Source organism: Pseudophryne corroboree, chromosome 2 (genome assembly GCF_028390025.1).
Source record: "Pseudophryne corroboree isolate aPseCor3 chromosome 2, aPseCor3.hap2, whole genome shotgun sequence".
NCBI lineage: Eukaryota > Metazoa > Chordata > Amphibia > Anura > Myobatrachidae > Pseudophryne > Pseudophryne corroboree.
Window position 1 is genome coordinate 848,799,073 of NC_086445.1, and position 14,302 is coordinate 848,813,374.

Consider the following 14,302-nt stretch of genomic DNA (forward strand, 5'->3'; position numbering starts at 1 on the left):
ACACATATACACGTGCAGCACCTGAGACACACACACATGTATGTACACGCGCGGCTCCAGGCACACACATACGTACGTACACGCGCGGCACCTGACACACACACACACACGTACATACACGTGTGGCACCTGACACACACACACGTATGCACACGCGTGGCTCCTGACACACATACACACATGTACGTACACGCGCGGCTCCTGACACACACACATACACATATATGTACGTACACGCGCGGTTCCTGACACCCACACACATGTACATGCGCGGCTCCTGGCACACACACACGTACACGTGCGGCACCTGACACATACACGCGTGTACGTACACACATGCACAGCACCTGACATACACATGTAGGTACGCGCCACCTGACACACACACACGTACACGCACGACACCTGACACACGTACGTACACGCACGGCACCTGACACACACGTACGTGCACGCACGGCACCTGACACACACGTACATACTAGTGATGAGTGGGTTCGGTTCGTCGGAATCCGAACCCCCCGAACTTCACCCATTTTACACGGGTCCGAGGCAGGTTCGAACCTTCCCGCCTCGCTCGGCTAACCCGAGCGCGCCCGAACGTTGTCATCCCGCTGTCGGATTCTCGCGAGATTCGGATGTCTGCATTCGTGGACATGGGACCCCTTTCAGTCCGTCTGGTCCGTGTGTTCGGTTTGTTTTGCCAAGTACGTGGATTTAATCTGGAACCTGGATCAGGTGAGTATAATTATCTTTTATTTTCAGTTACCCGTGGATTCTACTTGGAGAAGAGGACCGACTGCTTCGTGTCAACATAGGTAAGTATGTGTGTGTCGGCAGGTGTGAAATAAAGTTATACTTTCACGGTGTCTGTGTCCTGTTTTTATTTGGGTATTTTTTTCCCAGTAGAACTACAGGTACCAGCGGGCCCGTTTTTCTCCAGCATGCTGGTACTTGTGGTTCTCAAAGTACCAGCTTGCGGGGGAGGCTTGCTGGGACTTGTAGTACTACTGGAAAAAACAATATTCTTTCAATTTTCTCAAGGCTATCAGCCTCCCATCCGCAGCCCTTTTATGGGGGGGACAGCCTCGGGCTTCACCCCTGGCCCTTGGGTGGCTGGGGGGGGGGGAACCCCTGGATTGAAGGGGTCCCCACTCCCCCAGGGTACCCCGGCCAGGGGTGACTAGTTGGATATTTAATGCCACGGCCGCAGGGCACTGTATAAAAGTGACCCCCGGCTGTGGCATTATCTGTCCAGCTAGTGGAGCCCGATGCTGGTGTAAAAAATAAGGAGGACCCCTACTCTTTTTGTCCCCCGTATTTTTTGCACCAGGCGCAGAGCCTGGTGCTGGTTTTAAAAATACGTGGGATCCCCTGTCCGTTTTCCCCCCGGATTTTTAGAACCAGGACCGGCTCGAAGAGCCCGAGGCTGGTTATGCTTTAAGGGGGGACTCCACGCAATTTTTTTTACGGGTTTTTCACATTCCATTTAAAAAATAATAATAATCTTTTAAAAAATATATAAATAATACTTGTGCCTCCAAAAAAGACAAACCAAGTACCTAATCCCTTCTAATATAAATAGATATGATATTACCAAAAAAGAAAACTGCAAAAAAAACATGTTTTTACATTTTTTTATTAGATTCCGCCAGCAAAGTGTGGCGGATTGAAAATGACGAATTTACTGTTTAAAAGCACTGTTGTCGAATTTACAAACTTCAATTGAATATACTTTTGTCGAATTGCCGCATTTGTACCATTGCAGAAAAGTCGAATTTGTCAAATGTCGAATTTTTTAAAAAATCGAATTTTGAAAGCCTGTAAGAATAGGCCCCGCCCCCTTCTTCACATCAGCCGTCCCCTTCTACCCCTGTACCTTGCTCTCTCCTGTCTGTGTTCTCTCCCGTCTGTAGGACTAGGCCCCGCCCCCTTCTTACCCTCCAGTGACTGCTCTCTCCTGACAAGTGGACCAGGCATGCCCCTACACGCTGCTGGTGTCTTCATTGTTACTTGGTCTGGAGCTCCGTTGGGAAGAGAACTCACGTGAGCTCATTAAGAATGAGGAACTGGGATGCTTTAATTTTATTGTGAGTAGTGTAGTGTGGTGATGTAGTATGTTGTATGGGGGGTATAGTGTAATTATGAAGTGCAGCATATGGGAGGGCTATAGCATAGTGATGTAGTGTGGCATATGGGGGGTGGTAGCGCATAGGCGTGCGTACAGGGGGTGCCTGGTGCGCACAGGCACTCCCTAATGTCCAGCACCGCTGCACGCCACGCTTGCTGTAGCACAGTGATCACTGAGTGTGTGATCGGTGGAGCCTAGCCTGCAGCTCATTTCCGTACCTCCCACCACCGATGCGCCCGCCCCCCCTCTGCCTGCTGCTAATACTATGCTGAGTGCATTAGTTGGCGGCCTCACTGGGGGGACTGGCGTCACCTTGCAATGTGACTTGGTGATGTCCGCCCATGCTCTCCTCCCGCCCACCTGTGCTTTCCTCCCGCTGCGGTCTCTCAGTCCTAGTGTGCCGCGGCCGCCACACCACTGGGGACTGGGAGCCGCCGGCAGACACATTCTGCTGAGACTTACTTGTCAGTGCGGGTTCCAGACGGCAGGCGGCGGGTGGGAGGGCAGACGGGGAGCAGGTGTCACAAGGAGTGTGTGGGTAACTAATTCACAATACTTCCGCTCAACGTGGCACTGCTGGTCCTTCATCTCCCATGTCTCTTCACCAGGTGGCGGGCGGCCCGGAAATTAAGTGATGTGTTGTGCAGCAGTCAGTGTGAAGTGACTGTGAGTAACACTGGTGGTGCTGATGATGCTGCTGCAGAATCGGGAAGCAATTAATTCATAAATATAATGTACTCTATCAATGTATTATACATACATAAACATGGACATACGTGTATTTGTGTATACATGTATATACATGAGTGTGTGTGTGTGTGTGTATATATATATATATATATATATATATATGACTTGGGGTTTGTTTTATTAGATAGAGCATGTCCCAGTGAAGTGCCTTTTGGGGTTGTGGTTTTTCAGAAAGTTACAGGTTTTTTTTAATTAAGAGAAATATGCCCCATTAGAGATCGGGCATTTCAATTTGTTGCGCCTGCACAGTGGCCGCCAGCAGGGGGTGTATTAGAGTGCCTTCACTTGAGAGCCGCAATATGGCCGCCTTCTCCCCGGTTATTCTGTAAATAGGAAAATAACCTCACAGGTTCACATAGGGCAGAGTTGCCACCACTAGTGCAGGGCTGTAACGTACAGTACTAAGGAAAAGCCATATACTAAAGCGGCACGGTGACCTCACCCCTCTCAGAGATACCAGGGCGCAGCACACTGTACGGGGTACACTTGGTACACACACCTGTTAGCTCAGGGCAGCACTATAGGACCCTCCTGTAATGCTGTGCTGGAGGCGTGTAGTGATCAGGGCACTGGGAGACTGGCTGGCTGGTCTCCGTCTCTGCTGCCTATAGAACTTCCACCTCTGTTATATATCAGGGCTGCTCTCCTGTGTGTTCTCTTCCTCTCCTATTTCACACTGGAACTAGCCGCCCAGAGAACGAGAGGGCAGCGGCTGACATCAGAGAGAGTGCAGCAATCTGTGTGGGCAGAGCCCCTCACAGCAAGGTGTCCTTTTGCTGTGCCCCATGTAATCACTGTGATCCATACAGACTCTCACCCTGGTAAGCTCTCTATTTATTATTTATTTTTGTACACTGCAGCATGCTCGAGGGAAGGGAGCAGGCACCCCCCCACCCCCACCCCACCGCCACTACTCCTCCGCCAGCATCACTGCCGAGCCGGTCAGTGTTCCGGTGGCAATGAGCAGTAGGCAGCCACCAGCAACAACAGCCAAGAAGCTGTTACTCCCGGCAGCAGTAGCGTCAAGCTGCAATTCAGCCAGCGGCACGATGATCCGGGAGACAGTGGCAGCACAGGGAAGCAGTACCCCCTCCAATCGCAGCACCAACCTGGAGACTGAGGCAGCAACCCACCCCCAGCAGCAGCACCACCCTGATGATAGGTAAGATGCATTTTGGTGTCACAAGAAGGTGGCCGGAGTAGTGGCTGGCTGTGGTCACACCCCGGGCAAAAGTGATAGTGATTTCAGTGTTCCCTTGCGCGGGGATTGGATGTGTAGATGTATGGAGGCTATGTTTGTATAGATGTGAGCGGCAGTGTGCGGATGTATGAGAGCGGCAATGTACGGCTGTATGAGTGCGATGGTGTGCGGCTGTAAGAGTGCGATGGTGTGCGGCTGTAAGAGTGCGATGGTGTGCGGCTGTAAGAGTGCAATGGTGTGCGGCTGTAAGAGTGCAATGGTGTGCGGCTGTAAGAGTGCAATGGTGTGCGGCTGTAAGAGTGCAATGGTGTGCGGCTGTAAGAGTGCGGCAGTGTGCGGCTGTAAGAGTGCGGCAGTGTGCGGATGTATGAGAGCGGGGTTGTACGGATGTATGAGAGCGGCAGTGTATGGATGTATGAGAGCAGCAGTGTACAGTTGTGTGAGAGCGGCAGTGTATGGATGGCAGCATCATGGGGAGGGATGTCAGAATGCTGTTATAGGGTTCCTAATACAAAATGGAATCCGTATAGTGGGCGGGGCTGCACCATGGCACCACGTTGGGCTTGATGGGCAGGTAGTGCGGCAAGCACACCCAAATTGGCGTCTGACGTCGCCCGCAGTCCACACTGTTGTGAGGAGTCAGAGTTAATTTTGACTGTGTAGTGTACTCACAGAGGACCTACCGCCCGTCCCCTCCTCGCATCTGAGCAGCAGGTCAGTCTCTTATTTTCTTTTTAATCAGGAGAGGCCGAGTGAACTCTGAGCAGGGGGGCAGAGCTACATGGGACCCAGAGGGGCTGCTGTGCTGTCAGAGAGGAAGAGAGAGATGAAGCTACTGCAGATCCCCAGCTGATTGTGAGGTGCCGGGTTGAAGGGTGATGTGATCACCCTTCTCCCTCGCTGCAGCTGGGGACCGCATCTAGGCTTCCTCCATCGAGTGCATGCGGCGCAGCAGTGGGCGGCGTGTAATGAGTTTGTCTGACTCATTATACTGCTGCCTGTTGTGGACACCTCCGTCCGTACGGACTGGTGTACATGCCCAGCACAGAGGTGACAGTGTTGGTAGAAGTGCTGCCCAGCTCTGACCCTGCAGGCCTCCCTGATCTGGCTGCGGCCGCTGCTGCTGTGGCCTGAAACCCCTGCCGGTCCCCTCCATAGACTTCCGCCTGGCCAGCGCTGAGGTACTAGGGGTAGCCCAGCTGCGGGAAGGGTATGTCTCTGGCTTTCTCTCCGGCAGGGGAAGGTGACAGCGGCGGAGGAAGTGCTGCCCACCTCAGACACTACAGGCCTCCCCGATCCAGCTGCGGCCACAGCTGATGCTGCCAGAACCCCCTGCTGGTCTCCTTTGTTGACTGCCGCATGGCCAGTGCTGAAGTACTGGGGGTAAGCCAGCTACGGGAAGAGTGTCTCTGCCTCTGGCTCTCTCTCTCTGGCAGGGGAAGGAAGGGCTGATTCTCTGGCACAACAGGGAGGGCTGGGCTGCAGGAACACAGCACTGGAAGAAACAGGAGGCCGAACTCATGACCAAAAAGTGAGCAATGCAGTGATCAGCCCCCTAGTCTTTCCCTCTCTCTGGGTGCAGAGCTGTATTCTACAGAGAGAGCTGGGATGGGAAGAAGGGGAACGGCACTTGACATACACATACACGCGCAACCTGACACACACATACACGTGCGGCACCTGACACACACACACGTAGCATCAGACACAATAAAATAAACATGCAGCACCTGACCCACACATACACGCGCAACACCTGACACACACACATATACACGTGCGGCACCTGACACACACGTAGCATCAGACACAATTAAATAAACATGCAGCACCTGACACATGCATATACACGCAGCACCTGACACATACATATACACGCACACCATCAGACACACACATACACATGCAGCACCTTACTCACACACACATAGACACGTGTAGTACCTGACGCACACACATGTACACGCGCAGCACCTGACGCACACTCATGTACACGCGCAGCACCTAATGCACACTCATGTACACACGCAGCACCCGACGCACACTCATGTACACGCGCAGCACCTAATGCACACTCATGTACATGCGCAGCACCTGATGCACACATGTACACGCGCAGCACCTGACACAGACATACGTATTCATGCACAGCACCAGACCTACCCTTGTACACACGCGGAGCACCTGATACTCACACACATATACACCCGCAACACCTGACACACATACACGTGCGACAGCTGACGCATACACACGCACCATCAGACACACTCGTATATACACGCAGCACCTGACACACATACACACACACACAGGAGCTGATACACAGGCAGCACCTGACACACACACACACACACACACATATACACGCGCAGCACCTGACACCACGCACTCACACGTACAAGCAATGCATTTCACGCCTACCTCCAGCCTCAGTCACAGGCTGCTGCCGCCTACCCCCCTCCCTGCATCAGCTGCAAAGGCAGCAAAATATTTTGACCAAAGTCTAAAGGCCCATACACATTAAACGATGTCGCTCTGTGAGCGACATCATCTAATGTTTCCCCCGGCCGGCCGGCGGCCAACTGTACACGCTGAGCGATATGACCGCTCATATCGCTCAGTGACGTCACGCCCCCGCCAGCCCTGCATGAAGGTCGTGGACGACAGTCCACATCCTTCATGCATGACCTACCGACAGCGACGATTGTTGCCGACCCGCGGGGCCGCGCATCGTTCGTCGCTGGCGGCATACACACTTAACGATAAAACGAGCGACATCGCTCAAGGAGGGGGAAAATGAGCGACGTTGCTCATTAAATCGTTAAGTGTGTATGGACCTTAAACAATTCGGTTTGGTTAATAAAATAATTTTGCACAGAACAGTGATGTTATACGAACATTTTCATTAAACATTTAAAAAATCAAATGTTTATTCTTACAGTGAAATTTTACATTTCTGAATAAAAAGAATAAATTTAAAAAAAGCGATGAAATTCCATAGACAAAAAACCTTACGGTTTCACATGTCCCATTAAGGCTTCTTAGACATGATCGAAATTTCAGAAACCTGTTGTAACTCTTCCACTCAAACTCCAAAAAGCAATGAAATTCCGATCATTAAAGCTGACGCCTTAATGGACGTGTTCCTTGCGCAATACAGATATGGTATGCCATCACAGCCTGTGGGTAAGTGCAGATTCAGCACTCTCACAGAGTGAGATTGCTGTCACTCACACAATGGTGGAGCTGCTAATTCACAGATTTGTGTGCTCATTGGAATACACACATGCAGTCTATGCAACTGAAGGTCTGAGCGGAAGACAAAGCTGCTCAGATGAGGTAAGAGTGTTGTTGATTGGAGGGAGGAGAGCGGTGTGGATGGGGGAACAGAAGTGTGTGGATAGAGTTGAACACTAAGCAGCACTGATGGGGGGGACAAAGAAACACAGGGGGTAATTCAGACCGCAGCAGCAGCAATCGCAGTCTGAATTAGTTTGTGAGGTGCGCACGTGCAATGGCCGCACTGCGCGTGCGTACCCCAGGAGCCCAGTGAGATGCTATCAGCATCTCACTGGCTGCGATCACCCTGCCTGATTGATAGGCAGAGGTGGTTGCGGGGAAGGAGGGGGGCGTGCAAACAGCGTTAGCATGCCATTGGCAGGGCATGGTCTGCACAACGGAGGCGTTTCCAGACCACTGGGGGGTGGGCTGTAGCGGTTATCCCCCTGCCAAGAGCACATGATCCACGAAATTTACCTTCAGGATGTCAGCTACATGAATGGGGTAAGAGTGGTGTGGATAGGGGGTAGATTAAGCAGCAAGGATGGGAAGGGAGACAGAGCGGTGCAGATGGGTTGAAAACACTGGCATGGATGGGTAGAAAACTGGTGCAGATGGGAGAGAAAATAGTGTGCCATGTACTGAAGGAGGCAGAGTGACGTTGAAGAAGGAAACACTGAGCAGCACAGAGAGAAGGGAACGGTGGTACAGACAAGGCACAGGTGGGGAAAGACAGATGGTGCAGATAAGTTAGTACAGACTAGCACAGATGGGAGAACACAGCAGTAGGGATTGGGGAAGACAGGGCAGCATGGGGGTGTATAGGGGAAGTAAGTGTAGATGCATAGACCGTAGATAGGGTATTATAGTTTTAGCAATTAACCAAGATGTTTGAGGGAGCTAAATGTGTATACTATGTGAGATGGATGTATGGAGTCAGAAGGATGTTGTAACAAGGTGGGATGGTTGTGACCGAATGGGATGGTTGTGGGCACTGTGTGGGATGGGAGCACCACAAAACTGCTCAGACCTTCAGTTGCATAGACTGCATGTGTGTATTCCAATGAGCACACAAATCTGTGAATTAGCAGCTCCACCATTGTGTGAGTGACAGCAATCTCACTCTGTGAGAGTGCTGAATCTGCACTTACCCACAGGCTGTGATGGCATACCATATCTGTATTGCGCAAGGAACACGTCCATTAAGGCGTCAGCCTTAATGATCGGAATTTCATTGCTTTTTGGAGTTTGAGTGGAAGAGTTACAACAGGTTTCTGAAATTTCGATCATGTCTAAGAAGCCTTAATGGGACATGTGAAACCGTAAGGTTTTTTGTCTATGGATTAACATAATACTTGCACAGGTATGGCAGGGTTCCTGATATGAGACTCTTTGGAATCCCAGGATAATTTCGATGAATTTGCTACATGAGAAATTGTTTTCATAGTGTTGTAGCAAGAAGTTTCTGCTTGTCGACGTCTGTTAGTATCACTTACCTGTCCGAAGAAGGATCATACCATGAAGGTTGCCACCACCGCTGGATCTTTGGCCCCTGAGAAGACACTGTTACTCATTTTTTGAAAGCTTTAATTAATAAAGATTTATACTCAATTAGTCAGGAAACGTTATTTTAAATTGACACCATTTCTGAGCCAATCAGGAATACTTCCAATAAACAATGACAGTTTGTCAAAGTCATCAAATCATGGATTGCGTGTTACTGAGCCTCTTTTTCAATCTTTCATTTCTTATCTGGTACTAGTAGGAAACGTTCAGCCCAACATTGACGGTCATACAAAGAAAATCATTAAAGGAGTGGAGCCTAAAATCCAACCCAAAACTGTGCATAAACACAATACCTAACCAATATATGCACTGTAAGGCCACATTTTAACAATGTATAGGTCTGATACATCATTTTAGAGCTTCAGCAATTAACAGTGTATTATCCTAATACTTAGCAATGCTATAACCTAAGGCATAACAATGCTTAATACAGTGTCAACAATACGCAAATCAACCACATACAGTATAGGTGTTACATAACTTTAGTTACATAATCCTGTGGCATCTTAAAACTTATTATTGTGATGGATAACATTGTGATATATGTATATAATACACAGTCCTCTAACAATCTATAACTCGTATATAAGAATTCTAAATCATGTATTAAAACTGTATAAGATAACCAGCATAACAGTGATACATGAAAATTGTAAACAGGTATAAAATGCGTTGGCAGTTAATATGATTTAACTGTGTTACCAAACAATTTTATAATGCAATATAATACTGCAGCTGAGTACAATTTAAGAAGTGATAACTAATTCAATATAGGAAATTAATAGTATGTCATATAACACTTTATGACCATTGTGCATACTAACGTAATTCTTGCAGAGGTGTGGTAGGGTTTCTGATGTGGGACTCTATGGAACCCTAGGATGGTTAGGATGAATTTGCTGCATAAGAAATTCCATTCATAGTATTGTAGCAGGAAGTGTCTTCTTGTCGACGTCTGTTAGTTGCACTTAGCTGTCCTAAGAAGAATCATTCCATGAAGGTTGCATCCACCACTAGATCTATGTCCCCTGAGAATAAACTGTTTCTCCTTTTTTTAAAGCCTTAATCTATAAATATTTATACTCAGTTGGACAGGAAATGTAATTTTAAATTGGCACCATATTTGAGCCAATCAGGACTACTTGCAATAAACAATCACAGTTTGTCACAGTGAGCAAATCATGGATTGCGTGTTTTTGAGTCTTTTTTTCACTCTTTCATTTCTTATCTGGTACTAGTTTTTGTCACATAACACTTTATGACCATTGTGCATATAAACGTAATACTTGCACAGGTATGGCAGGGTTCCTGATATGAGACTCTTTGGAACCCCAGGATCATTTCGATGAATTTGCTGCATGAGAAATTCTTTTCATAGTGTTGTAGCATGGTCATTCCATGAAGGTTGCCACCACCGCTGGATCTTTGGCCCCTGAGAAGACACTGTTACTCATTTTTTGAAAGCTTTAATTAATAAAGATTTATACTCAATTGGTTAGGATATGTTATTGAGTCTCTTTTCACTCTTTCATTTCTTATCTGGTACTTGTTTTTGTCACATAACACTTTATGACCATTGTGCATATAAACGTAATACTTGCACAGGTATGGCAGGGTTCCTGATATGAGAGCATTGGGAACCCCAGGATCATTACAATGAAATTGCTGCATGAGAACTTCTTTTTATAGTGTTGTAGCAGGAAGTGTCTGCTTGTCGACATCTTTTAGTAGCACTTACCTGTTCGAAGAAGGATCATACCATGAAGGTTGCCACCACCGCTGGATCTTTGGCCCCTGAAAAGACACTGTTACTCATGTTTTGAAAGCTTTAATTAATAAAGATTTATACTCAGTTGGTTAGGAAATGTTATTTTAAATTGTCCCCATTTTTGAGCCAATCAAGACGTCTTACAATAAACAATCACAGTTTGTCACAGTGAGCAAATCATGGATTGCGTGTATCTGAGTCTCTTTTTCACACTTTCATTTCTTATCTGGTACTAGTTTTTTTCATATAACACTTTATGACCATTGTGCATATTAACATAATACTTGCACAGGTATGGCAGGGTTCCTGATATGAGACTCTTTGGAATCCCAGGATCATTTCGATGAATTTGCTACATGAGAAATTCTTTTCATAGTGTTGTAGCAAGAAGTTTCTACTTGTCGACGTCTGTTAGTATCACTTACCTGTCCGAAGAAGGATCATACCATGAAGGTTGCCACCACCGCTGGATCTTTGGCCCCTGAGAAGACACTGTTACTCATTTTTTGAAAGCTTTAATTAATAAAGATTTATACTCAATTAGTCAGGAAACGTTATTTTTTTTTTATATATATATATTTTATTGAAATTTTCAAACAGATATTGGACAATTCAAATTAATGCAATAGGTGAGCCACATTAAGCATAAAGAGAGTCCAGTAATAAAACATAGAACTAGAAAGTATTGTACATTCATGTTTCACAAAAGTCATGGAAAGAATGTCTTTCCTAAATACCCTTCTGACAGAGTATAATGTACCAGTTATAACAATGTACAAGAAAAAGAAGGTTAATTGACAGATGACGAAATGTCACAACCAAAATTCTGGACACTCGTGAGAACAAAGCTAAACAAAACAAGACTAAATAAAAATCGGGGGGGACATCGAACACATAGAGGGGAAGTGGGGGTGGGAAAGAGGTGGAGAGGGAAAATAAATCATCCTAAGTCCGGTGTTCTATCCTGACAGGTTAGTGGTGTCAGACGAAAACTAAGTAGATACATTGTCAACCTAGGACGAAGGTCCTGACTTCTGATATGGAGGGGGCAGAGTGTTGGGTCCAATGGATAAGAATGATCTTTTTTGCAACCGTGACAATTGTGATCAGCAAACGGAGTTTTTCTTTCTTGCTTGGGCCTAAGTCCCAGTTTTTTAAATTTCTGCATAGACATGCTAGCGGGTCAGGGAGAACAGTGGTAGAGAACATGGAGTTGATCAGGTAGATCAGTTTATTCCAGAATTTTTTTATCTTACCACATTCCCACACGCAATGAATAAATGTGGCATGAGACATGGAGCATTTAATGCAGACTCCGGTTTCAAGGGACGACATGTATCTCCTTTGAACAGGGGAGATATATGCCCTATGTATCATTCTAACATGGACCTCCTGTAAATAAGATGATTGCAAAAATTTCAGAGAAGTTTCATATTGCGAAAGTAGGTCTGATACTAGATTGATACCTGGGACGTCTATGGACCATTTCTGTAGGGAAGATTCCCAATGGGATGAAGCTGAAATGGAAGCTAGGGGTTCATACAACATACTAATTTTGTATGGTACAGAGGAGATAAGTTTGAGAAGCGAAGCAAATGTTGACATTGCATTATCTGTGGTTGAAGGTGTGGGAAGGGACTGAATATAGGGGGTCATTCCGAGTTGTTCGCTCGGTAAAAATCTTCGCATCGCAGCGATTTTCCGCTTAATGCGCATGCGCAATGTCCGCACTGCGACTGCGCCAAGTAAATTTGCTATGCAGTTAGGATTTTTACTCACGGCTTTTACTTCGTTCTGGCGATCGTAATGTGATTGACAGGAAATGGGTGTTACTGGGCGGAAACAGGCCGTTTTATGGGCGTGTTGGAAAAAACGCTACCGTTTCCGGAAAAACCGCAGGAGTGGCCGGAGAAACGGGGGAGTGTCTGGGCGAACGCTGGGTGTGTTTGTGACGTCAAACCAGGAACAACAAGCACTGAACTGATCGCAGAAGCCGAGTAAGTCTGGAGCTACTCAGAAACTGCTACGAGGTGTGTAATCGCAATATTGTGAATACATCGTTCGCAATTTTAAGATGCTAAGATTCACTCCCAGTAGGCGGCGGCTTAGCATGAGCAAATCTGCTAAAATACGCTTGCGAGCGAACAACTCGGAATGACCCCCATAGTGACGTGTTTGGAGATACATATAAAAATGATGAGATGGGATAGAATATCTGGATTGGAGATCGGTGAACGATAATAAGTTGCCACCAGGGTCGAATACCTTTGCTATCGAGGCCAAGCCCTTTTCCTTCCATTGAAGAAAAGAGATATTAGACAAAGTAGGGGGGAAAGCAGGGTTCCCCCACAGTGTCGTGTACGGGGAATAGCTAGAATTAGTGTGAAATTTCCTATTTACTATAATCCAGGATCGGTATGTGTCCATAAATAAGGGATTATTTTTAATGGCAGTCGGAACATCAGCCAATTTAGAGTGCAACAGGGCATTTGGAGAATAGGGGGGGAATAAGGCAGAATCTAAATGACTATCTGTGTAAGAACTAGTGTCGAGTAACCAGTCACTGATATAGCGAAAAAATATAGCATCTGAATATAAAGTCAGATCAGGGAAGCCGAGGCCTCCATGTTTACGGGGTAGTTTTAATTTGGAGTAGGCTATTCGAGGAGATGGGAAGAGACATCCAGTTGTCCAGATAGCCTTTAATCCTGGCAATGATAGGGGTAAAGTTAAGTTTATATAGGTCCGATAAGTTTGCTGATATATGTATACCCAGATACTTAACCGAGGACTGAGAAATATGAAAGGACTGAAGAATAGGAAGTGATTGAAAAAACGAGGGAGGGCCATGGATAGGGAGAATCACTGATTTATCAAGGTTGACCTTATAGCCAGAAACAGATCCAAAAGAGGAAATGAGATTCAGGGCGGCTGGGAGAGAGGAAGTTGGATTGGACAAAAAGAGAACCATGTCATCTGCGTATAATGAAACCTTCAGTTGTTTAGACCGGATAGTAACGCCCTCAATTGACGTTGAGTTACGTATTGCAATCGCCAGTGGTTCTATGGCTATAGCAAATAATAGGGGGGATAGAGGGCAACCTCGTCGTGTTCCGCGGGAAATAGAAAAGGAAGACGAAAGAGAGCCATTGCAGGAAATTTGTGATTGGGGGGAATGGTATAATGTTTGTAGGATGGATATGAAAATGGGGGGGAGACCAAATAAATGCAAAGTGGAGAAAAGATAGTTCCACTCTACTAAATCAAATGCTTTTTCGGCATCAAAAGAAACAAGCATCTTAGGGGGAGTTGAATTACTAGAAATCGAGTGATGAATCATTGCCAAGATTTTACGGACATTAACAACTGAATGCCTACCTAAGATAAAACCCGTCTGGTCCGGATGTATAATTTGGGGAAGATATAGTTTCAGTCTGTCAGCCAGAATCTTAGTGAACAATTTGTAATCAAAGTTTAGTAAGGAATTTGGTCTGTAAGATCCTGATAAGGATAGATCCTTACCCGGTTTAGGGAGTAATTTAATGATTGCCGAATTAAAATAAAGAGGCACAGATTGAGTACTGATTATGTTATTATAGAACAC